The sequence below is a fragment of the Pteronotus mesoamericanus genome, unplaced genomic scaffold (genome assembly GCF_021234165.1).
Source record: "Pteronotus mesoamericanus isolate MK-2021 breed Mesoamerican mustached bat unplaced genomic scaffold, CSHL_Meso_final contig_34, whole genome shotgun sequence".
NCBI classification, from domain to species: domain Eukaryota; kingdom Metazoa; phylum Chordata; class Mammalia; order Chiroptera; family Mormoopidae; genus Pteronotus; species Pteronotus mesoamericanus.
Genome location: NW_026555136.1, coordinates 145,146 through 169,329, shown reverse-complemented (window position 1 = coordinate 169,329; position 24,184 = coordinate 145,146). Strand labels below are relative to the sequence as shown.

Here is a 24,184-nt window from a genome sequence, read left to right as displayed (position 1 = left end):
CGTATTTCTTTACTGCACCAGGGAGAAGAGCTGAGTTTCTTGGAGTTTCTCCTGTAGCAAAATAATTGACTTGTACCAGGATCTCCCTTAAATGTTGGTTACCTAGCACCCAGGAGGGAGCCTGAGACCCCTAAGAGGGCTTGATGCAACCCTGGAGGTGACAGCCCCTTGGAGCTCAGCCCATAAGCAGCACACTTCAACCTACTACGCAATATACTGAAAATGTGCTCAGAATCTGCAAATATCTGAAGAAAATTAAAATTAATATGGGAAATCATGCCTCCATGGCTAAATACTCTCAGCTCCAGCCACCACTACTGCTCCTGCAGATGGACAATAAATAAGAAAACTTTACTTGCGAGTACTAACTGAAATGTGAAGATTTAATTAAAAGAGATATCAATTTAATATGGCCAATCAGAACTCTTTTGGCACCTCATTAATTCCTGCATGCACAATTAGAAAAAAGATAGCTATAAGCTTAATGGAATAAATGGCAAGCATATTTTTATTGGAAATTAGAAGCTTCTAGGAGAAGCATAGATCAATTCTTCTTTTTTAAAAAAGTTAATAAAAAATTTTAGAAACTGTCTCTCAACTAAAGGCTACTGTAGCTAATAAATGCCAACACCCTATTCCTCTCCCTTCTACTTTTCCTTCACTATATCCTTTGCTTTCTGAGTTTTTGGAGTCTGAATTTGCCCTCTTTTTTTCTTTTTTTTCCCTTGTTTATCTCCTTTATGTCTCCTCATCTACCACTCCCTAATAAATTTTGAGAAAATGAGAATAGAAATTTTGACAAGAATAATCCAGGAATTCTGGCAGCTCCCTTCAGGGAAAAGCCAGTCTCAGGCAGAGGGGAACCAGTGATTATACACATTCTTAAAACTATAATAGAATTAATAAATCTACATACTGATCTCATTGATTTTCTCTGGGACCATGAGGGTTCACACACACAAAAATGTAATTTGACTGTGGGAATGTATGATCCTGGCGATTCTGGCCTATTCCAGTGAATGTGCGAACTGGTTCCTGGAAGCAAAACAACAGAATTAACGAATGAGGTTCCCTGGGGAACTCTGCAGAGAAGGCCTGTTCACCTTAAACAGGGATATAGAAAACTGAACTAAGATTTAGACAGAGAAAAATACAGAGGCAAGAATGTGATCATTCTGAAAACTATAAGGTCATTTTTATTCTCCTTATTAATAGTTAAAAAGAAATTAAAATTACTGTAATGGGGAAGTTACAAAAGCCCTCGTAGGTCCTGGGGCGATATTATCTGTTCTTACCACACCCAGCTAAGGTGCCCGCTCCTGGGGGTAAAGCGGCAATGCCAATGGTAGGGATAGCTAATCTGCCAGTGACAGCTTGTAAATCACAGCTTTTCCCCTTCCAGCTACAAAAGCTTAGGGGGCAACATATGTTTTTTCTTGTCAAATCAGCACCAATCCACCTGAAAGGGGGAGAATTTTTGAAAACCATGGAGCCCACATACTTTTTCTTCCTGGAAGCATGAAATGTGTTTAGATCTAAATTCTTTAGATACTGAACCAATTGGGGAAATAATATTTATAAAGGAACTTCCTCAAAAAAAAAAATCTTGACACTGAACATTTCTTGCAGGATGTTCCATTGGAACATACAGCCCTTTCTAGTATAGATATTGGCAACATCAAGTCAGACACTCCTTTTAAAATACCTACTGATAATAGTTTGCATCTACCTAGTATTTGCCATTATTTTTTAATACCCAAGGCACTAGCTGGAATTAAGCCCATTATTCACAGTTACTTTAAAAGGTGACTTATAATTTCATATAGAAGTTTCTGTAGTTCTCCTATCTTTCCAGTAAAGAAACAAAATAAAAGTATGTACATGAACTTGGAGCTATAAATAAAAGTTATCCCCAGATATCATGTGTTTCCAAATTCACATACCTTATTATCATCCACTTCTATGGACTGTGAACATTTTTCAGTGATAGATTTATGTAGTGCCTTGTTCAACATTTCAGTAAAAAAAAAAAATACACAGTCAATATCCTTTTGCCTTCACTTGGGAAGATTGCCCATTTACTTGGACTGAAATACCCAACCAGGGATACACAGAGAGTCCCACCTATTTCTTTCAGACATTGAAAGTTGACTGAAATAATGTTAAATTTCCTAGAGATTCCACTCTAATTCAGTAAGTGAATATATTACTTTTCTTCTCTAGACATTACTACACTTACCAAAGAATGCAATTTACCTGTTACAACAGGTAGCTACAAAAGCACATCAGGTCTCAAAAACTAACCTTCAACTTTAATTACCTCAAGTAAAATAAGTTGGCCATTTCTTATCTACACATGGGTACATTTTTAATCTGAAACACACAGAGGAATAATAATTTTTCTCTTAAAAAAAGCAACTTAGAATATACTGAGATTCACTGGATATTGCCACAATCTGTCACCGAAATTCTATTAATGTTGCAGACTTTATATGTTCTATTACACTCAAATTGACCTGATCGCATTCATTATAGCCCAAAAGGAAAACAAGCTGTAAAATCTCTAAAGCCTTATCTAACGCTCCTGCTCTGAAACACCTTAAGTATAAACTTCTAAATGTTTATACAAAACAAAAAATATTTTGGAAGTTTTAACTCAAAACCATAGAGAGCATCACAGACCTATAGAATATGATATGACAGTCAGCAATTAGTCTGAGAAGCCAAAGGACTTGCTCCCTGCATGGCAGCCACCTGCTACAGACACATTATGTAAACAGGCAGAAAAGATAGCAATGGGCTTTTTTTTGTTTATGTTCCTGGTTCTATTGAATATCCACTGAATTCTCATCACATTTAAGAATTCTGTCAGTTTCTTCCTTTCTGTACCTAATATAGCGGCCAGAGAAGGACTTGGGGGACACGGAGAAGGGGCAAAAGACCCTCACCCTCGGCTTTGTCAGGACCGGAGTCCTCATTCTACCTGACAGGAGTCTCCTTATCTCTTGGCTGCTCTGCTCCCCGCTCCCGGCTCAGGCTTGAAACAATACTAAAGGCAGGTACAGCCCTAAACTGGATTGGGTGGTTCCGGGGAACAATTAGGCCTGGAAGAGGAATGCACTAAGTCCTATGAAACTTACTTTACTAAGAATGCCCTTGAGTTAAGGAGTACTGATGTTTGGGGACGAGCATAGAATGTGGTCAGTTTCCCAGGTTTCAGGGCTGAATGGGCAGCACCCTGTCTACCAGACCCTGACCTGAGGCAAATCTTTGTGTTCCTTCAGTTGTTACCTATGATCTCTATCTGTTTTCTGTAGACAAAGCCTTTTGACATTGATTGATGAGCTTTGCATTCATGCTGTATACCCCTGCACATATGGCTCTCAATGAAAGCCACTTCAAGAGAAGGGCAAGGGGCATTCTCCACTAGATGGAATCACCATCCCCTTTTCCTAGCAGACCAAGAAGTGTCTGGAAGGACTTTATTTTATTTTCCTCTCTCCCGGGGGTTCGGGGAGACTCTGCACAGGATGCAGTACCGGCCTCAAATGATAACTTCAAAGAACATGACTTCTTTTATCTATGGGAAAAGACATCAATTAAAAACTCTTCAACACTGTAGGAAAAACCTTATCAGGTTCCCAACAATGAATGAACACCTGCCCTTGTCTCTGACATTTGCCTCCACTTAAAGGAATCAAACACTTGTCAATGATGAGAAGTTGCTGACGTCGCAGATAGCCAGCTATCCCAGGACATTGATAAGACCTCTACACCTACAAATTGATGTCGAACTTTATTAGTTTCATTGTCTTTGCCTGTCTGCTAATATTAGTTATAATAATAATTATACCTGTTCTTTGGGCTTTTCTCAAACCTTGTATATATAGCTCAACTGTTCATTTCTACATGTGTATACGATAACTTCCGTGTTATCAAAAATGCCCTTTTTATGGTTTCCAATTTTAAGACAGGTTAGCAAGAAACTAGCAATATTTCTTGAAAAATGAACTGTGGAAGTTGAGACAGATTGCTGAACAAAGCAGGTGAGCAATTTATAGCCAAATATAGAAGTTCACCAGGTGAAAAGCCTCAGGAGCTTAGGAATGAACAAACCTGGGCTGGACCTTATCAGCAGGGTGGCCTTTCCTCACCTGGCAAATTGCTGGTCATGCAATTTGAAACTTCTGCCCTGGCAACAACCAGTTGTTGGAGATCATGACTCTGAAAGGGCACACCTGAAAAAGCGGATAACTATATTATTGAGCTCTTCCCTGAGACCTCACCTAAAATATTTACCTTTCAAAAGCAGAACAGAACCCACTGAGACAAAGAAACCAGTATGCATTCTTCTTGAGGCACACCGACTGAAATCTCCTTTTCAAGTAGATTTTCTTCCGCCTAAACAAGGGGTCTTCATGAAACGTGCAACCAGGACCACAGTGAGCAGTGGGAGCTCCTCCCGGGCAAACCTCCTGAACCTGTCCCCACAGCCCCTTAATTCTGATTCTTCAATAGGCTGATGGCAGCCCCTCTTAGTCTCACATCTTTCCCATAATGGTTTTTCTTACCTTTTTTTTTTAAATTTTATTTATTGATTTTAGAGAGAGGGAGGAAGGGAGAGAGAGAGACTTCAATTTGTTGTTCACTTATTGATGCATTCATTCGTCAACTCTTGTTTGTGCCCTGACTGGGGAATCGACCCCACAACCTTCACATGTCAGGACGGTGCTCTAACTAGGCCAGGGCCTCTTTCCCATAATATTTTAAGAGAATCAAAGCAGCCCCACCTAGTCTCTCTTCTGCTCCTTTTTTATTCTAGGCCCATCCTTGTTTTACGGCCCCCAGCTTTAGTCAACTTGCACCCAAATCAACTGTGCTTCTTTTGTAAAATTTTTCCTGTGCGAACTCAGGAACCCACACACTAGTGGCTGGTTTTAGGCCAGTCTGCCCCGGGTTAGGCTCCCTTTCTGGTAACATTTTGAAATTTAGAGGAAACGCTACTGCAAAAAGAAAAAAAAATAAGGATGCGTGTGTACTTAAATTAAAAGTAAGTAGTTTGTCCTAATAAGTTGGTTATTTCTGAATGAGTAAAAAGAGACAAACTACTGAGATCAATGAAATTTGTAGGTTACGGGAATAGAAATATTGAGAAAGGGATTTTATGCATAAATGCTTGAACCTAATTATTTGAATGTCCGTACACCCTACTCAACAAGGTCTACTAACTGTAACATTCAAATGGAAGCTGAAGTGGCTGTAAACACGGCCTCTGTACCCGCTGCTGAGGCAGAGGTCACGTACCTATGAAACTCGCACGGTCCTCCTCACCTGTGGAACTTTTAGATACTAAATGTAATTCGCAGCATTGTGTTCTCTTCTGCAAATAGACCTTAAGGTTACAGCATCCTAGTGTACAACTAGCAAAATCAGATTATTATTGAATAATTCATAATGCATCATAGGTTGGCCACAGGAAATGAGACCCCAACTCATGGTCATACGGTTAAAACTGGATTGGTGTGCAGTGTGCCCTCAAACTACATGTAAATGTTATACAAGATGCAAAATACAGAGAAACGAGACAGAAAGTACAACTTAGATTATGATAGCTTATAAATTATAAATGATCCAGAGTGTTTTTTCTTAATAAAGGCCTGGGGGACCCGACTACTTCCTATTTACCTGCTTTTCACTTTTGAGAACATTCAGCTTTGACCTCCACTCAAGGTCAAGGTCTTGCTGCATCACCAATGGTTGATCGTTCAGCAGGACAAATGCTGCCTCTAAGAATCCCTAACAATCCCTTCCTAGCACTGTGAGAAAGTATTATCTAGTCAAAAGATTGGTCATCGATGCATTCTTTCCATTGATTTATAACCAAAAAGGGGAAGTGTGGACAAAAAAAGAAAAGCCACATAATAAATCTGACAAGCTCAGGGGAGGCCTGCATGGTGGGACTTACAAACTCAGAGAAATAAAGTAACCACATAGGATGGTCTGAAATCAAAACTTTTAACTAAATGCAAATCAAGGTGGGTAGATGGATCCTAGGCCAACATCTTTTGGATAATTTTCAATCTTTGCCTTAACTGAGACTGTTGTCTTTTTGTGTCTACCATAACATACCTTTATAATGTTAGAATAATTGCTTTTTTTACAGACACTTCACTGCACCAGACCAGAGACAAAAAATCTTTTCATTGTAATTGTTATTGTGTTAATTGTGAACTGCTCCCTATTCTGTAACAACCAACATAAAAAAAGTATGTGTCTATTTGTTTTACATTTTACCAGTCTCAGATTTCTTTACTTTCTTCCACCTCCATAATCTATTGCCAATAGATTTTATGTAACCCCTCAGGCCTCTGATTTTTACTGTACAGTATAAAATAAGGTGCAAAACTGCCATTCTCTGGAGCATATTCTCAATCCATTGAGAGTTTGCTCCCCAACAATTGTCATTAAGTTGGCTCAAATAGACGCATAAAAATTCTCTACAGGTTTAGACATTTCTTATGTTGACAGCTGAAAAATTCCAAGCTTCTGATCAAACCTTCATCTTTCTGGTGACCTACCTCACTCTGCAACTATCCTGAGGCCTGTCAAGAGTTGCCTCACCACAATGAAAGACACTCTTATTGCCCTCATCACTTAGAAAATTCCAGGAGTTTTAGCTGGTCTTGCCTAAGATTCAGGAAAGAAGATCAAATATCTTTTTATAATATCATATGAGAAAACTGATGTTTTCTTAAGGTGGCATCACTCACCCAGAATCACACAGCCTACAAGTGGACTCAGACATGTCATGTACTACTGATGAGCGTGTGGCATTTATGCTCCATTTTCTTTTATGTTTTCTCATATCAAAGGGACTGAAAGTGTAAAAACTACCTTTCCCCTAATCCTAGTGATTGAAAGTCCATATGTGAATCAAACTCAGCTCCTGAGGTGCACTTGTGTTAAATTCAGAAGCTGAAAGGAATATGGGGCCATTGTTTCTGCTGCTGAGCGGCTGCTGGGCGGGCTGGGGCAGACGCAGCTTCTTGTGAAGGAGCAGGTGTTTCTTTCCCTCTGGGTGGGGCTGTGGCCGTGCCACCTTGAGACCAGGCTTCCAGGGGTGACTCCCTACCTTCCATTTCTCTACCTTTTCAATTGTGTACAAGCACCTAATTTATTGGGTTAAAGACTTTTCTGCAAAGTGTTCATGGGAGGTTTACTTGTAATAGCCCCAAATAGAAACCAAAAAAAGTCCATGAAGTGATGAATGGATAAACACATTTTAATGCATCCCTGGAATGAGACAGCACTAAAGGATAAAAGAAAGAACTATGTCAAAATAATTATGTTGAGTCAAGTTGCCAAACTCCGCCTAAAATTACATATTGTATGATTCAAATTTTGAAAATTCTAGAAAATGAAAATGAATTTATCATGACAGAAAACAGATAAGAGTTTCCTTAAGACAGGGTTAGGAAGTGGAGAGTGGTAAAATAAAGAGATTGCAAGAGAGCATGAAGAGGCTCCAAGTGTAAGGAACATGTTCATCATCCTCTTTGTGACAGCGTCTCTGGTGCCTGCATCTGGAAAAAAAGTCATAAGTTGTACACTTTAAATATTTTAAGCTTATTTTATTCAGTATAACACAATAAATATGATAAAATTATATACACATATATTGCTTAAAGTAAAAGTTGCATAGAATATCCAAAACTCAAAAAATACCTACTCTAGCAAGACTTTTTCTCGCCCATTTTTCTGCTTGTCCACTAGGGGGCGGCTGAAGTACTCTGATGCCCGGAATCTTTCCTGGGCTGAAGCCACCTCAGCTGCGCTCACGTCGCAGCACGGCCCGCTCTCACCAGCATTAATGGTTTTACAGTCATCCTCCCTCTCCAAGCTCCCCATGTGCACAGCGGCTGCCCCTCCATCCAGGCAAGGGTCAGCCCACCAAAATTCAGTCCTCTGCAGGCAGTGTTTTTTAACACCCTCCGTTCTTCAACCGGAAAATGGCCACTAACTCTTGAGGTTTCAGCCAAGAGATCACTTTCTCAAAAGTGCTTTCTGTGATGCCCAGACCACCTGAGACTCAAGTACATGTGTATGCACCAAATATGTTTTTCATGGCCCTTCCCTGGTTTATAATTCATTCATTAAAGCCGTGATTTCTGTGAGAGCCGACCCCTGTTACAAGGCAAACTGGAGGAGCACAGCGCCCACACATGTCTTGTTCTCTTTTAAGTTTCCAGGACCCAGCCAAGAGCCTGGCACATCACAGATGCTCAGTAAACACTCATTAAATTGATAAGGAAGACCACACAATGGCAGCCCATCACTCATTGTGACATTTTCAAAGTAGGTTTCTTACAGTCATAAAAGCATAGGTGTCAACATGAGAGGTGGCTGCCACATGCTTGGGGACAACCCAGGGTCAGGTCTTTAATTCTCATACATTCAGGAGGCAGGAGAGGAACCTTCTAACAGTGAAAGTTTGGAACACGTTTTATTTTCAGAAAACCACAGCCTCCACAGACCCACCTTGTGCGTTCTGTCTGATCACCCCAGGCCTGTGTTTTGCCTATTCTCACAGATACCTGACCTGACAGAAACTCTGGATCCTTAACCCCTAGTAGACTCACTACCAGGGGAGGAAGGAACACACACTAACCTCAAAAAAATCAGTGGATTATTTTTTGTTCCCAGAGTCTCTGGTTTGTGGAACATCTGCCTGTTTCTTCTGAAGACATCTCACCAGTTCATGATGCCCTGGGGAACCAGGGAAACTTTTTGTACAGGCTAGAACAGGAGAACCCATAATCTGTGGTTCTTCTATCTCAGAGGGGCTGAGGGTTTCACAAGAACCTCCCTTCCCCTCACAGAAGAACCCACATGGCTCCTGGTTGAGTCTTCATGTGAAGACACTCCAGCTCCTGGGTCCTGTGGGGAGATAACAGACAGGGACACAGAGGAGTTACCTGCAATGCCCCAATGCAGTGATGGAGGACACCTGGTACATTTGGGGGGTCAACCTGTCAAGCCAGCACGCTCTCCCAAAAGCCTCGGGAGAAACTTAACCAAGCCCTTCCTTTGAACCCTTGAAAGCAGAGGGCTCTGTCTGAAACAGCACCTCCCCCTGGTGGGACAGCTCTCCTGCCACGGGACTCAGCGCTCTGGACAACGCCTCCCTTTTCACTGGGCTCACCCTGCACTGTGCGGCGTCCCTGTGCAGCACCTGACATTGGCTGCAGGTCTCCTCCTGACCAGGAAGCAACATTCACGCGCGCGCGCGCGCGCACACCCCCGCCCCCCCCCCCCCCCCCAGGAAACTCACACATGAACTTGGCTTTGGCTAAGAAGATGGAGAAGGAGCCTGATTTTCACCCCCTGCTTCACCAGGCCTTTCTCGGGCCCTCCCTCCTGCCTGCTCTGCCCCACCTGCTACTTCTAGAGGCTGTGAACAAAAGGGGCTGTGCCGCAACCCTGACAAGCTCAGTGGCCAAAATGACCTCACAAACTATTCTGGTCAGGAATTTCTAACTGGGCAGGTGAGGGCAGGTCGTCATGTCCCAGGCCTATACCTTGCTTAGCGAAGGTCAGTCTTGTCTTTAAGTGAGCCCTGATCCCTGTTTTTACGCATTTTACATAGCAGAACTTTGACACATCAGAGTGATTTTCTTGGCTAGACCATTTGAAGGCATAGACTCTGCAACCAGTGTATGACACCCCAACATACTTCATTTTACCTGGTCCCCTGCATACCCTCTCAATGTCCTGTAAGCTACTATTGTTATTAATTATTTTGTACTCACCAATGTAAAAAGTATGTGTATCTCCATTTAGGCTTTTATCTAATTCTAGAGATTTCTCTACTGTGCTTTCTTTTACCTGGCAATGGATTTCATGTGACTTTTCATGTTCCCCTTTGATTTTAATGTATAAAATAAGCTGCAAAACTGCTGTTCTTGAAACCTAACAAGCTCAGTGGGCCCCATGGCAGGCCTGACAAGCTCAGTGACCAAAAGGGACCATACAAAATATTCTGAGTAGACATTTCTGACCGGGCAGGTGATGGCAGGTCATCATGTCCCAGGCCCCTACCTTCCTTAGTGAGCCCTGGTCCCTGGGGTCACACATCTGGGATAGCATAACTTTGGCAGAGACTCTGGGACAAGCATATGAGACCCCAGCACCCTTCCTGTTACCTGTCCCCTGCACACCCTCCCTAGGCCCTGCAAATGTCAACTATTCTGTACCTACCCATGTAAAAAAAAGTATGTGTTTGCCAATTTTAACTTTCATCTAATTATAGAGATTTATCTGCTATGCTTTTTCTCTCCTCCTAATGGAGCTAACAACTATTTTCATCTTCTCCTTTGATTGTAATCTATAAAATAAGCTGCAAAACTGCTGTTTTTTGCAGGATTTGAGGTCTTGCTCCCAGGCATATGAGGTCAGTTTGGCTCAGATAAACTCATTACATTGCTGCACAGGTTTGGACTTTTCTTACTTTGGCAGGGCCTGGGAGCCCCTCCTGTCTCAGGGGTGTCTGTGCTGCTCTCTGCCCCAGGCCCAGCACCATCTGTGGGCAAGTCTGGTGACCACAAGAAAGGGGACCAGGCAGAAACCAGAGGCTGTCCCAACAGCCAGGGAGCACAAGGGCAGGCCCGACACACAGACATGGAGAGTCGTGGTCCATCCACCTGCACCCGTCCCTTCATGACCAGGAAGCCCACAGGCACCTGAACTTCCAAAACAGTCCTTTCTCCCTGGGACACGCAGGACACTCCCCACTTCACACCCCAAAAGTGCAGGTCCTATTGAGACTTCTGATTTTGAGTCTTTGTCCCTGGGAGCAAAATCCAGTCTGATGACAGCCTGAGACGGAAGAAGGGATCCCTCCGCAGTTATCACCCAGCTTGACCCCTTCTCACCCCCAAAGTCATCTCTGTGACCTTCCTGCTGGGAGCGAATAGAACCTTCTCAGAGCATCTGAGAACATGAAGCAGCCTGGACTCCCAGCTGGGTTTCTGAGTCACACACAGAAATAATTCACAATTCGGGGGGGAGACCTGGGGCTCTCTAGGTGTTGCCGACAGACACAAGGCCAAGGCGCAGCAGAGGCCAACGCTGGCACGAGGGGGTCATCCTCCCAGGGACACAGGCGCCCCCCCTCAGCCGTGCTATTGCACGTGAGCTCCCCAGGCCAGTGGGACCAACCTCTCCTGAGAGCTTGTCAGATGCAGAGTCTCTGACCCACTGCACCCCAGAATCTGCAGTTTAATGGGATCTGGAGACTTCTCCTGTGAACAGAACAGAGGGAGAAGTGGTTCTATCTTCACATCAAGGGATCTCATCTTGAATGGACATCACATTAGCTGGACAGCTGCTGAAGCAGCATTTTTAAAGTGTCACCTGGCATAGCAATGTTCACGAAGTTTCACAGGTGATGCAACGCACAGCAGGGGTGACATCCCTGTGACGGCTGTTTCTGAGGTGGCTCTGGAAATTTTTCTCTGGAGGGAAAAGTCAAATGTGAGAGAGAGAGGCTGTGGGAACGGCTGCTGTGCACCTGACAGGAAGGTGTGGGGACCGCCCGGAACCCAGACACCCCAGGCTTGTGCTTTTCCAAACACTGCATGTGAGTGTGTAGTAGTGCATGTGCCTGTGTGTGTGTCTGTGTGTGTAGTGTCTAGAGGCCTCAGTGGTTCCCAGGAACCAAAATATTGAAGGACAGTAAACTGGTAAGAAGGGACAGGAGTGGCATAAATGAGGTCAGGGAGTGGGAGGGTCCGGGCCACAGACCCACCCCCAGCCCTCATGACAAAAATAGCAATCTTGCCCCAGCATAAAACTCAGCGCACAGGTAGGACACACAGCAGATTGCACCAGTCTGGACAGAGCTGCCTGTGAGCTCACAGATCCTCAAGCTTTTCTTGGAGAGGAGCCACAGAGCAGGCACAGCCACCATGGGACCCCTTTCAGTCTCCACCCACAGAGGACTTGTCCACTGGCAAGGGCTCCTGCTGGCTGGTAAGTAGGAGACAGTCTCCTGGGGTAGACGAAAAAATTTGACATAGAGCCAGGCTGGGATCCTCTAAAGAGACCTGAGCTCTGACAAAAGATGAAGGCTTCTGTTTGGATGTGAAGGTAAAAGAAAACAGAGCAGAGTAGGATGGGGACAGAGCTCAGCAAGAGGAAATCTCATAATGTGGAAGTGGCGCAAGGCAGGAAAACCGCGATTGCTGTTCATTTCCAGTTATTCAACGCTGAGTGTTGAATTATTAAAACATTATAACAATTTATGTCAGGTAACACCAGAAAAAAAGAAAAAACTTAACCAGGGGTACTAGATATGCCTTTACCACCAACCTTGACCATGGGAGACACACACTCACATGTGGACCAAGGCTGAGAGATGAAGAGACCTGCTCAGGACCCAGGACCTCATCTTTCCCTCCTAATACATAGATCCAAATATTGATCAATGTCTCTCTTCTTTCCTAGTCTCACTCTCAACCTTCTGGTGCCCACCCACAAACGCCCAGTTCGCTATTGTGTCAAAGAATGTTGCTGAAGGGAAGGACGCATTCCTACGATTCCGCAACGTGCCTCCAGATGCTCAAGGCTTCAGGTGGTACAGAGGGGAAGGGGCAAGACCCAGTCGTCTAATTGCAGCTACTTTAATAACCCCAGTGAAAGTATTTGAAAGAGGGCCTGAACACCGTGGACGAGAAAGAATGCTAGCCGATGGATCCTTGGTGATAAAGAAGGTCACCATGAGAGACAGAGGGATGTACACCGTAGTGGCCTACCTTCCCAACTCAATAAAAGAAATAGGATTCGGACGGCTTCATGTGTACCGTGAGTGACTGCTCTCTGACCTCTCGGTGTCAAGTGGGGTGAATTCTACTTCACACACAGGGCTGACAGTCCTCAACTTTGCCTTCATTCTCTTCCACGTTCTGTCCCTGGTTGGGTTGGGGCAATTAATGCAGGACACACACAGTGGAAACAAACTTCCTAGCACCTCAGTTCCCTTCCCAGATTCCAGCCCTGCAAGATATTCACTGCAGATAGAAGGACCAGCCAGATGAGAATAACTCAGCAGAGGGAGACCAGTCTCAGTTCAGTCCCCTGAGCACCTTCCCATGACCTTGACCGTGAGAATGACCCTGCAAGCCTCTATCAAACCCTTATCTAAAGAGCCTCCTGAAATTCTTACAAGAGCTCCTCCTAGGAGCCCCTCCCAGATTCCTGTCCCAGGGATCTTCACTTAAGGGACCTTGGGGAGCCTGTGCCAGGTTGGGTTTGCCCTTCTTGGAAAGGGCAATTGGGTAATGGTTTAACACGTGCCCAAGGAACAAGGCTCCTGAGGTAGTTCCAGCCAGGGCTCAGGCCCAAGAGCCACATCTTGGCAAAAATGGAGTTCAGTCCATCGCCTGAGACTGGGTGTGAGAGCACAGTTAGACAAAGTTTTTGGATCTTTGCTGACTGTCCTGGGGGACTTAGCAAAGCTCAGATTCAGAAAAAGGTCAGCATCCCCAGAAAGAAACTGAGAAAAGAAAATGCTCCTAGCAGCTCTGTGTTCACCAGGAGTCAACTCAGGGAACTCTCAGAGTCAATCCAGAGCAGATGCCTCTTATCTGAGCAGCTCTTCTGTCCTAGGATTTAGGTCAGATACTGTAAATATTTTATGATTAATATGTTGAAACCTAACAGCCAATGACTCATCCTCCTTCACTGAGAATAAACTGAGAAACAGAGAGAGAGAGAGAGTCATTAAAGCAGAGTCACACAGACCATGAGCAGCTGGTCAGTCACTTGAAGTAAGTCTATAGCCATAGCCTTATTTTTGCACCCACCTTGGGGGCCTTATGAGGTGTCTGTGGATTTTTAAACCAACCATTGGTTCAGATAATTTTTTTTCTTAGACATCCTCAACTCAGAGGGATGCATTGTTTCACAGAATGAAAGGAAATGGAGAATTAATCTGTTTTTACTCCAGAACTGCATTACCTGCAGTAACAATCAGAGGCAGTTCCGGGAACTCCCAGGCCTTCCTTTCAGGTGGCCGATCCCCACCTCCCTGCCCTGGACTTGAAATAATTTATTTGTTTCCTGATGTGTTGGTGTCATTCCCACTGGAGTATAAAGAAAAAAAAAATGCCTTCTCAATCCCTACTCTTCCCCTGAAACCAGCTCAGGGACCAACATACAACAAACATCCAGTTGCTTTTGATTAATTAGGAAGAAAGAAATGGTGATTGAATGAATGAATGAATGAATGATCCAAAATCTCTTCAGAGCCTGGAACCTGGATGCAGAGTCCTTGGATTTCTGGCCATATGTTTCAGGCTCTCTGTCCTTCAGGGACTGAGCCCCGTATCTCAGACACTTTTCTGCTCTCTAATGAAATAAGCTTTCTTGTCATTGGTCTCAGGCCTTGGGGTATTAATAGTAATTTTGACATATGGAAGAATTTTAAGGTTTTCTAAATTTCTATCTCGTAGGTAACACAAATGGCCCACAAGGGTGACTGTTACAGAGCTCACTGTGGGCTGTGAGTGGCCGAGATCTCTGAGGAAGCAGCGTGGCTCCATGTCTCAAGGCCATTCTCAGTCAGGCACTTTCCCTGTTTCTCCACAGGGCCTGTGGGAGAGCCCACCCTCCTAGCCAGCAACAGCACAGTCACAGAGAATAAAGATTCCGTGGTCTTGACCTGTGTCACAAATGCAGCATCTACTGAGTGGTTGTTCAATGGCATGGATCTGCACCTCTCAGAGAGAATGACGCTGTCCCAGAACCACAGAAGCCTCACCATAGACCCCGTACAGAGGGAGGATGCTGGGTATTACCAGTGTAAAGTCTACAACCCCATCAGTTCTGCTGAAAGTTGGGCCCTTGAGCTGCATGTGAAAAATGAGTGACCTTCCTCCCCTCCTCTTTGTTATTAAACTCTAAATAAAGATTTTTTTGCATTATTACAATAGGTTTGTTCAGAAGGAGAATATTTCTTAAAAGATTTGCGCCGAGTCAATAAATACGTAACAATGTGAGTTGACATTGTCATTATTGTTGACTTAAGGTCACATTTCAGACCAAGCCCTACTTCAGTTTGGTCTCACGTGTACCATGTCCACAGCGGAGGGGACATTGTAGCCTTCGGAGGATGAGCAGTGGTCGTGTGATAACATGGGGGCAGGTGAAGAGCTCACAGAACCGGAGCTCTGTCCCTTCTCCATGCAAACACGTGGAGGCACCTGGACACTGTTGTAGACAATGGGAGTGGACAAGAGGGCACCCATGTGAGCAGAAACACTGATCTTTGTTGTTCTCTTTGATGTCTTTTGAAAGATTTTTAAAGTCTCTTGACTATTCTAATTTATATAGCAATACAATTATTTGCATTACTTCAGTACTTCTCTGTTCTTTGGGTAAATACGATGCAACTGGAAACTTTGGTAATAAAACCAAGGCTTTAGCTCAAATGTCCTAGTTCAGACTGATGTCCAAGGAATTAGAAATGACCTCACTGTTTATGGGGCCAATTTGACCTGATGGGCTTTTTTGTATACCTTGAAAGAGAGGACATCACCCAAAGCTAGAGATACTGCAGGTAAAGTGTGAGGGTGAAGCTTCCTAACTTCAAAAAGCTGTTAAACACCCGTCTTATGTTTTATAGAAAAACCTGCATCAGAGCTAACTATGGGACAAATGTCAGTTTCTCTTCACTTCAGTAATTAATCGGGACAAAACAAATTACAGGAGCCATGTTGTAAGATCAAGAATACTCTCTTTTGTTTGATATGACATTTGAGAAAAAAATAAAAGGTGACTTCAGAGAAATATAAAAGTACAGCCTCCTGGGAGATGAAATCTTGACTCTGTTCAAGGACTCTCAGCTATCGTGCACCTGTGCCTACCCACTATGTTCAGAACCGACACCTCTTTGTAAACTGCAGGAACTGATGGAGACGCAAACTGGGTCTTGGCTGAAAGAGATTTAATTGTGTTTCCCTCCACTGTGCAGAAACCAGTTTTGTTATGACCCAGGGAACTTAATGTTCCTCAGAGTCACCAACCTTTAGGCAGCTTTTTCCTGATTGCAGCCCTCTGACCTCCATTTTATCGGAGCATTTTCTTCAGAAATGTAATTGCAATTTGTAATTGCAGGTTCATTTTTTGCCCTTTTGAAATACACACGAGTCTCCTTATAACCTTCTTGCCAGGTGCTGTACTTTAGAGAATATATATTGCAAGGGGCTGGACCTATCCCTAAAAATGTAATCCTTCTGGTGTTTCTGTGTCTGTCTTTGTGGGCTGTAGAAGCCTAACTTGGGTGAGGACCTGTACAACCATGATGTAAAAAGACATTATGTGAAGAATTTATGAACAGTTTTACTTTCCTTTACTGTACAGCCAGTTAGCAAACAGAGATGCCTATGATTTTTTTTCTCTTGTTCTTAAAATCACCACAGTTTTTCTTTCAGAGGTACTGTGTTCTTGTTCACTACACTAATGCAATGTCTTTAATAAAGCCTTTCTTACCTTTTTAAATTTGTTCAATGCATGTTTTACTTAGATATCACCTATTTACAATTAGTTGATACTGTTATCTTGCTCACAGTGTCCATCCTTATCATACTTTCAAACCTTCCCATTTTTTTTTAACCTGGATGAAATTTTCCAAGCACATGTTTTCCATTGTCCTGCTTTCCTTCTGAATTGGCAGCAAAAGATGGCCTGACTATCCAGATTTTTCTGGGCCCCAGGGAGCCTTGAAGTGGCCTTTGTCTTACAAGCTGGGAAGTAGTGCATGTACGGCAGTGCACACTTCTGCAGCAGCCTAAGCATCAACAGTGTTCTCGTTGTACATACATTTTTACTCACCTTTCAGAAACAAGATTATGGAGATTTGAAAAAATATTTTGTCATAAAACTCAGAAACTCTAGTAAACATGCAGGTCCCAGTCACATCAGCCCTAACAGGTCTGCACTGCAAGACCCTGCTTTGTGCCTTCTGTGACCTGGAACTCAGGTCAGATACCAATGTCCTGCTTCTTTGATTTCTCTGTTGTGTTTGCAAAGTCCACATGCCTATCTTCAGAAAGGCCACAATCAGAACCTGAAAAATAGGAAACATATCTTTTTGCTGATTCTGCTTTTTTTTTTTTTTTCCTTTTTTGTAATGCTCCTTGCAGCTTTGAGAGTATTTGTCTGAAATCTTGAAGAACTGGTGAGAGGTGGATTGTGGTTAAGCAGAGGGGGGGAGCAAGAAGGAATGGGGTCTGCTCAGGGTCAGGATGAGAAATTACAAGGCTTTGGGTTTTGAGTATTAGACATTATATGGATTAAAAAGAAACTAAGTAGACCATGCGGGAGAGATTTTTGAGGAAGCTCAGGAACAGGCTGAGGCAAACAAGAAAAGGGCTGACCCGTTGAGGGAGGAGCCATTGGAGCTGGTGTGGTTAAGAGAGGGGAGCCATTCTCCCAGACGAGGGTGGGCATGCAGGGGGAGACTCAGGCTTGGCAGAAAGGATGAGATCTTGAAGACTCAGACTAGTGTTCTAAGACTGGGAAAAGAGGGAAAGCCAGATGCACCAGGCAGCAGAAGCTATGAAACAGAGGACATGAAAGAAGAAACAAGAGAAAGAAAAAGATGAGCATCCCACGGAGAGTAAGGAACCTGAAGAGCAATGAGGGTTTGTAAGCCTGAGGACACCATGAATACAGAAAATAGGCCAAGGAAGTTTGAGATTCATCCAGGAAGGGAGTTGGAGTGCATGGTGGCGAGACTAACAAAGGGGTCGGGATGGAGCCTGGGAAAGCGAGGAATGCAGGCAGGCTTGAGGGTGAGGACCAGATTGCAGGCCAGCGTTTTCCAGTCTTTAGTTCCCACCCAGTGGAAACACGTGCAACAAAGTCTCAAAGTGCAGTCTGAGGGCTGCAGTTTCCACAACCTGTGAAAGGCTACATCTCATCCCCATGCCCTAAGAAGTGCCTCAGCTGGTTAGCCATGCCCCAGGGGACCTGTGTGTCAGTGCGTAAGGTGGACTAGGAGCCTGGGGAGAGGAGAAAAGCAGCTGATGGTGTGTGGAGTGGAGGGGGATTGAGGGCTGGATGAACTTGGAGAAAACGGAATCTTTCCCTTCTTTGTTGACTAGCCACAGTGAACTTTCTGTGGTTCCATGGTGAAAGCTATGTGACAGGTCACAGTACTGGAGCAATAAGTTCCAATGGTCTGGGCCACCTGTCCCTGTCTAATCAAAGGTATATCACCTTCATCTGTGATGGATGCTGGTCTCCCCACCTGACCTTATGTTGGTGGGTGTGATGGAACCTAGGTCACAATGAGGAGGTCTGGCTAGCTGGTCACAGGAGAGCCCACGTTCAGACCCTCTCGCTCTCCTAAGGATTACAAACCAGCCAGGAGTACTATCAATAGTTCTAAGCTTGATGCAGTCCCATAATTACTCTGTAGATCACTTTGTGGTAATTACTCTGTAGATCACTCTGGGTAGCATGGACATTTGACAATATTAATTTTCCAACCTATGGTTTTGTTGCCAGTAAAGATGGATTTTTAAAGAAGAAGTTGCTCTGGTTTTTCCCCCCACAATCTCTTTGTACTGAACATTCTGCTGGGGTTCACACACCTCTTCCACTCGACTCAGTGGCCCCCTCAGGCAAGAACAGAATAGGGGCCCCAAAGCTTCATATCCATAGACTATGTGAGGAGATTAAGCAAGCTGGACTTTTTCCTTGTTCTTCCCATTTTTTTCTCTCTGGTTTAACTATCTATTAAGCCTATGAATGACTCTATTCTGTAGTCCATCCTTTTCCCTCCTGCCAACACAAGCTGAACTGGAAGAATTTTGTCCAGTACAAAAAAATACTTTATTCAATAAAAAACTTCTTAGGAACAACAACAACAAAAAAAGCCTTTGCTTGCAATAATGGGTGCATGATGCCATGTGCAGATAACGTGTTACTGAGTTGTACACTTGAATCCTACATTGTTTTGTGAACAATGTCACCACAATAAATTCAATTCAATAAATAAATAAACAAAAACAAACTTCTGATGTAATAATATTGGTGAACTTTCCATGGCACACATCAATAATTTGTCAGAAATATTTGAAATTCATTTATGAGAAATGTAGTCAAATTCTCCATTAGTAATTCTAAAGCTTTGACTTTCATGAATGAAATAACTGAAAACTTGAAAACCTAATGAGTATATCTGTTACACTTCAGTCCAAGGAATGACTTCGTATTTAGAGGGTTGACTTCTTGCAGAGTCACAGATCTGACTGAGGAAACCCATAACAGCCTCCAAGACTATTAGAAAATGTGTGAACAGGCTGAATGTCTTACCCACTCACATGTGCTTTGGACACATCCAGGTGACCACCTGCTCGCTCATTAGTCCCTTGTCTCAAATTTTCTCCACAGTCTTCACAGGGTGGCACATCAGTGTCAAGATAATATTTAAGGTCACCTTACTAACATTGGCAGGAACACTGAGCAAATAAGATGTGTGGTGAATGACCAATGACTTTTCATAAGTTGGAAGTAACCTAACCACCAACAGGGTTCCAATGCCACACACATTTTCACCTAACATGTAAGGGAGCAGAGGCACAAATCTTTCACAATAACTCTGTGGTAGAACCTTGACACTGTGTAGAGGATAGGGACTCCTTTAAAAAGCAGCGGCACAGAAGCTGCAGCTATTGGTGATCACACTAACCCATTCAGAGGCCCACTAACTGCACAGTAGACATTCTTGGTTTTTTCTATTCACAAACTTTATATGCCTGTTTCAAAAAACAGTCCACCATCAGGTTATGCAGTATTGAAAAATAACTTTATCCTCTAGGGCTCTGATGGGCTTTCTCAGCTCTGGTTGTCGTCTGAGCATAGAGCAAAATCCCAGAGAGACCTGCAGGCCAGATGGCCTTTAAAAACCAGGGGGCCACCACAGGTGGGAGGTAAGAAAGGGTAAGGTACTGGGCAGAATTAGGTAGAAAATTAGAATCATTGGAAAAGCAGATATGAGAAAGAGTCTATAATTTGTTACCTTAGTTTAGAGTGGAAAAAATTATAGAAAGAATGGGGAGGAGAGCGAGTGTTCCGGAGAGGCTGAGAACTGTAAACGAGATAGGGTTGGGGTTGGGAGCCCACTTACAAAAAAAGAGAATCACTGGAGCTGAAAAAAAACAGTTAAAGGAGAGAGAGTCCTTCTTCCAAGCCTGGATGTGGTGTTAAGAGGAAGGATGGTCTTTTGGAAGAAAGAATAAGATACTTGAAGACTAAGTGAATGCCCTCGATATTGGAACAATACATTTGATTTAGGGAGTCCATGCTGGGGTGTGCCTTTCTTTAGATGACAAAAAACACGGGAAAATATTAATAAAAGAAGAAAACAGAATGGGAGGTGGATGGCTGGAAGGGGTCTGTGAGAATATGTCCCTAAATAGAGGTAACCAGAGAAACACAAGGACACTTATGACCAGAAGTTAAGAAGCCCACAAATTAGGACTTGCCGGCCCCAGGAGATGCAGCCATGGGACCCTGGGTGAAGGGTGAACAGGAGACCCAGGGTGAGAAGGAGACCAGCGGCCACTGAGGGAAGGAGAGTCTAGAAAGCTAGGAGCAATAAGAGAGTGTGGGAACTGCTCAGGTGAACTGAAGGATGGAGAGATTTAAATAAAAAAGACATCAGGGATGTGGTGTCAGATCCTCAGAAATACATAAAAGTTTAGCCTGAAAGAAGGATGAGCAATGTTGGTGGGTTGGTCTTGGAGGGAGGGTGTGGGCTAGCGTCCAGGTGTCCCAGATTCCAGAGTGAGGGCCAGGGTGTCCAATGTCCAGCCCTGACCAGGGTGAGACTGGCATTGCCTTTTTTCCCAAGGTGGGTCTGAGCCAGACAGTTCCAGCTGCATCTAGAAGGGCCTTAGAAACTCGGAATGTTGCCTTCTCAGTACCTCAAGACTGATAACACCCAAGCGGCAGTTGAGAGTAAGTGCCCATGAAGGAGGTACCATTCGGAGGCTGAAGAAGAGCTTGGCGGTGGGGGGGGGGGGGGGGGGGGTGCCTGATGGGTAGGGATAGAGGCAGGGTGTCCTTGAAGCTTGCTGAGCCCAAGGGAGTAATAAAAGAGGTGGGTAAGGGTGTGGGGACTCAGGACCTTACATGCCTGTGGTAAAGGTAGAACAGGGCCCTTTGCAGGGGTTAGAGCTATTTGCACAGTTTTATTTTCTTCCTATATAAAGGAATTCTGCAGTATAATGTGCTCTTCTTCTAAGCATGCTCACTACTGCATTGTTTTCCTAAAAGAGCTAGTCAAATGCTAAACCGACTAGGATTCAAAAGTTTTGTATTCAAACAAACATGCATAGACGAGTCCACTTTTCAAGACTTTTTACCACCAGGAGCATGGAGTTCGTGGCTCTTCCAGCCACCTGAGGAAGTGCTTGACAGTACTTTAATTACTTTAAAGTCTTGAAGTGACCAAGCCACTCAGAACTCTTCAGTTTGTCATTTTAACCTTGGACCTGCCCTCTACCCAACCCTCACCCCTTATCCAATCAGATGCAGCCTTCAGGGCCTGGCCAGGCATCTGTTCTTATCCACAAAGGTCACCTCTCCACCCTCCATGTCGGGGGGGCTCTCTCCGGCCAGCCCAGCTGCCCTCTAGGGCCCACGGCACAGGCACGAGGCAGACCTCACACAGACCTCACTCCACAAACAAGCCAGAGACTGTGTTGTGTTTAAAGAAATTTATTTAATTTACTATGGCCTTATTTATTCCTCCACCTGCTGTATTGGATGATAGGTAAGCAGGTTGTTGCAGAAGTAATTTTTGAATTATTAATATTTCAATATATGATGCTATTTACATTAAGTAGTATGGAGGAAGGCAAGCATTATTCATCAGTTCTGCATATTTATTTTTCTTAAATCACATTTGCACACTTTGGTTCACAAAGCTCCTTCTTCTTAAGGAAATACATGGTATTTTCCACAGTGTTAATGATAAAGCATTATTCCATAGCAGCTGTAATCATTCTCATTAGAAACATGAGAATAACTTTAATTGTATACATACACATTGGTTTTATGAGCCCAATACATCATTGACTCATCCTTTAAATATTATTAATACCTCTGGGAAAATAGCATCATTTTCTTCTCAAGAAATGTCACCAATTTATGCACTAGAAATTGGGTTGGTTTTCTTATATTTTTTATTTTCTGTAAGCCAATTAAGCAGAGGAATTTTTATAAACCAATTCTAAGTATTTCCTGAAGAGAAGGATATACCGAGTTATATACAGGCAGACACAACCAGTGACCTGATAGTTTGCTTTAAAGAAAACAATAACATTCTGTGAAGATTAGGAAGGTCTTAGGGCTTTACAATGTCACTTAGGGAAAAAAAGGAGAGAAAATGAAAAAGTACAGAAAAGAAAACCATGAAATAGTGAACAAATTGTGAAAGTCATGGAAGAATCAATTAATGAAAATGCTACTAAGCTTGAAGGTGATATTTGGATCATATATGAATAGGTGTGATTGCAGTCCTAAACCATGGTCAGGATGACCTGGCATTGTTTGTCCACAGGAGCAGAGAATGCAGTTCTCTGGCGGTCACAGACAGAGTCAACTGACCATCTGGCATGAGATCGGAAGCCATGGGAAGATAAGATGATGCTCTACAGCCATATGTAGCTGGAGGTATAGCATGATCAAATTGTACATAAAGATCCACCACACACTGCTGCAAGAAAAAGTGTAAAATTGTCATTTGAAAAGCACAGGGAAAAAGTGTGGAGACCATTCAGGAACTAAATGAGGGTTTGGAAAAATGTGTTGAAGACCAAGAAGCCTGGCATGAACTTGCAGGACTTTATATCAATGAGTATGATTATGCTAAAGCAGCCTTTTGGTTGAAGGAGCTTAAGATGAATAATTCGCACAACCACTTACGCTGTCAGCAATATGATGCTGAGGTTAAATACACCCAAGGTACACTTGAAAACCTTGAAATTTCAAGAAATTATTTTGCACAAGCATTGAAACTGAACAATAGAAACATAAGGGTTTTGTTTGGACTTTACATGGGGCAAGTCGTATTGCTTCTAATTCAAAAGCAAGTGCAAAAACAAGAAAGTACAACATAAAATATGCTAATTGAGCAGCTAGTCAAATAAAGAAAGCTTACCAGTTTGCAGGGTGGTAAGAAGAAAACCAAATGCTCTCTTAAAGCAGTTGAAGACATGTTGGAAACACAGCAGATTACCCAGTCTTAAAGTTTCAAAATCTCTTTCACCTTACATTTCACAACTGCACAATTGAACTTATTGTCCTGTGACTTATTTACTACATGTCCAGTGCTGTTTATATACTAATTTTCTGCTCAAGCAGTTGTAAAGATATTCTTCACATAAACTTAGAAATACCTTTTATTGCTAAGCAGGAGGATGGAGAAAATCCATGAAAAAAAGATTTAAGAGGAATATTATCGATTGTACATAATTTCCTTTAGATCACACATGTACAACTTCTTTTGCTTATTTTATTATATTTATTTTAGAGGGAGGTGAAAAAAAGGAGAGAGAAATATCAATGTGAAAAAGAAACATTGATTGGTTGCCTCTAACATTTATCCCATCCAGGTACCAAACCCACAACCCAGGCATGTGCCTGGACTAGGAATTGAACCAGTGACTCTTCACTCTGCAGGTCAACGCCCAACCAACTGAGGCACATGGGTCAGGGCAACATATAACTGCTTTTAAACTATAATCTTGTGTAGGAATAACCTCATTAAATAAAATATAATAATGTATTTTAAAATATGAATAAATAAAATTTTAACCACAAGACAGGTACAAAATGACAAAAAACATTAATTTATTACAGTTGAAATAAGTTGAATTCATTAATTCAAAGACTAAGCTTTTTATTAATTTTTAGAAAAGACAAAATTTGTACTTGCCTGAGGTAACAAATTTTTAAAGACACAGTACAGGGGGTGCTCCTTACCTAAGTGAACTGTTTAGCCATTTTTATTACAAAGCCTTTCTTGTCCATTTGAGCCGGTGGCAGGGAGCGGGGGGCGGGGGTTTGTTTAGATTTTGGTAATATCGGCTGTGTTTACCTCTTTGTTATT

General features: G+C 43.0%; 1 long non-coding RNA gene and 1 pseudogene across 1 annotated transcript; one reads left to right on the top strand and one right to left on the bottom strand.

Annotated features, from left to right (window-relative positions):
* Positions 1 to 7,318: 7,318 nt before the first annotated feature.
* On the bottom strand, positions 7,319 to 11,274 carry LOC129072854 (uncharacterized). The gene is made up of 3 exons (XR_008529396.1): positions 11,218 to 11,274; positions 8,669 to 8,937; positions 7,319 to 7,583 (listed from the first exon to the last, which is right to left on the bottom strand). It is a non-coding gene; the product is annotated as an uncharacterized LOC129072854 (long non-coding RNA).
* Positions 11,275 to 11,966: 692 nt separating this feature from the next.
* Positions 11,967 to 23,321, top strand: LOC129072855 (ER membrane protein complex subunit 2-like; annotated as a pseudogene).
* Positions 23,322 to 24,184: the final 863 nt, after the last annotated feature.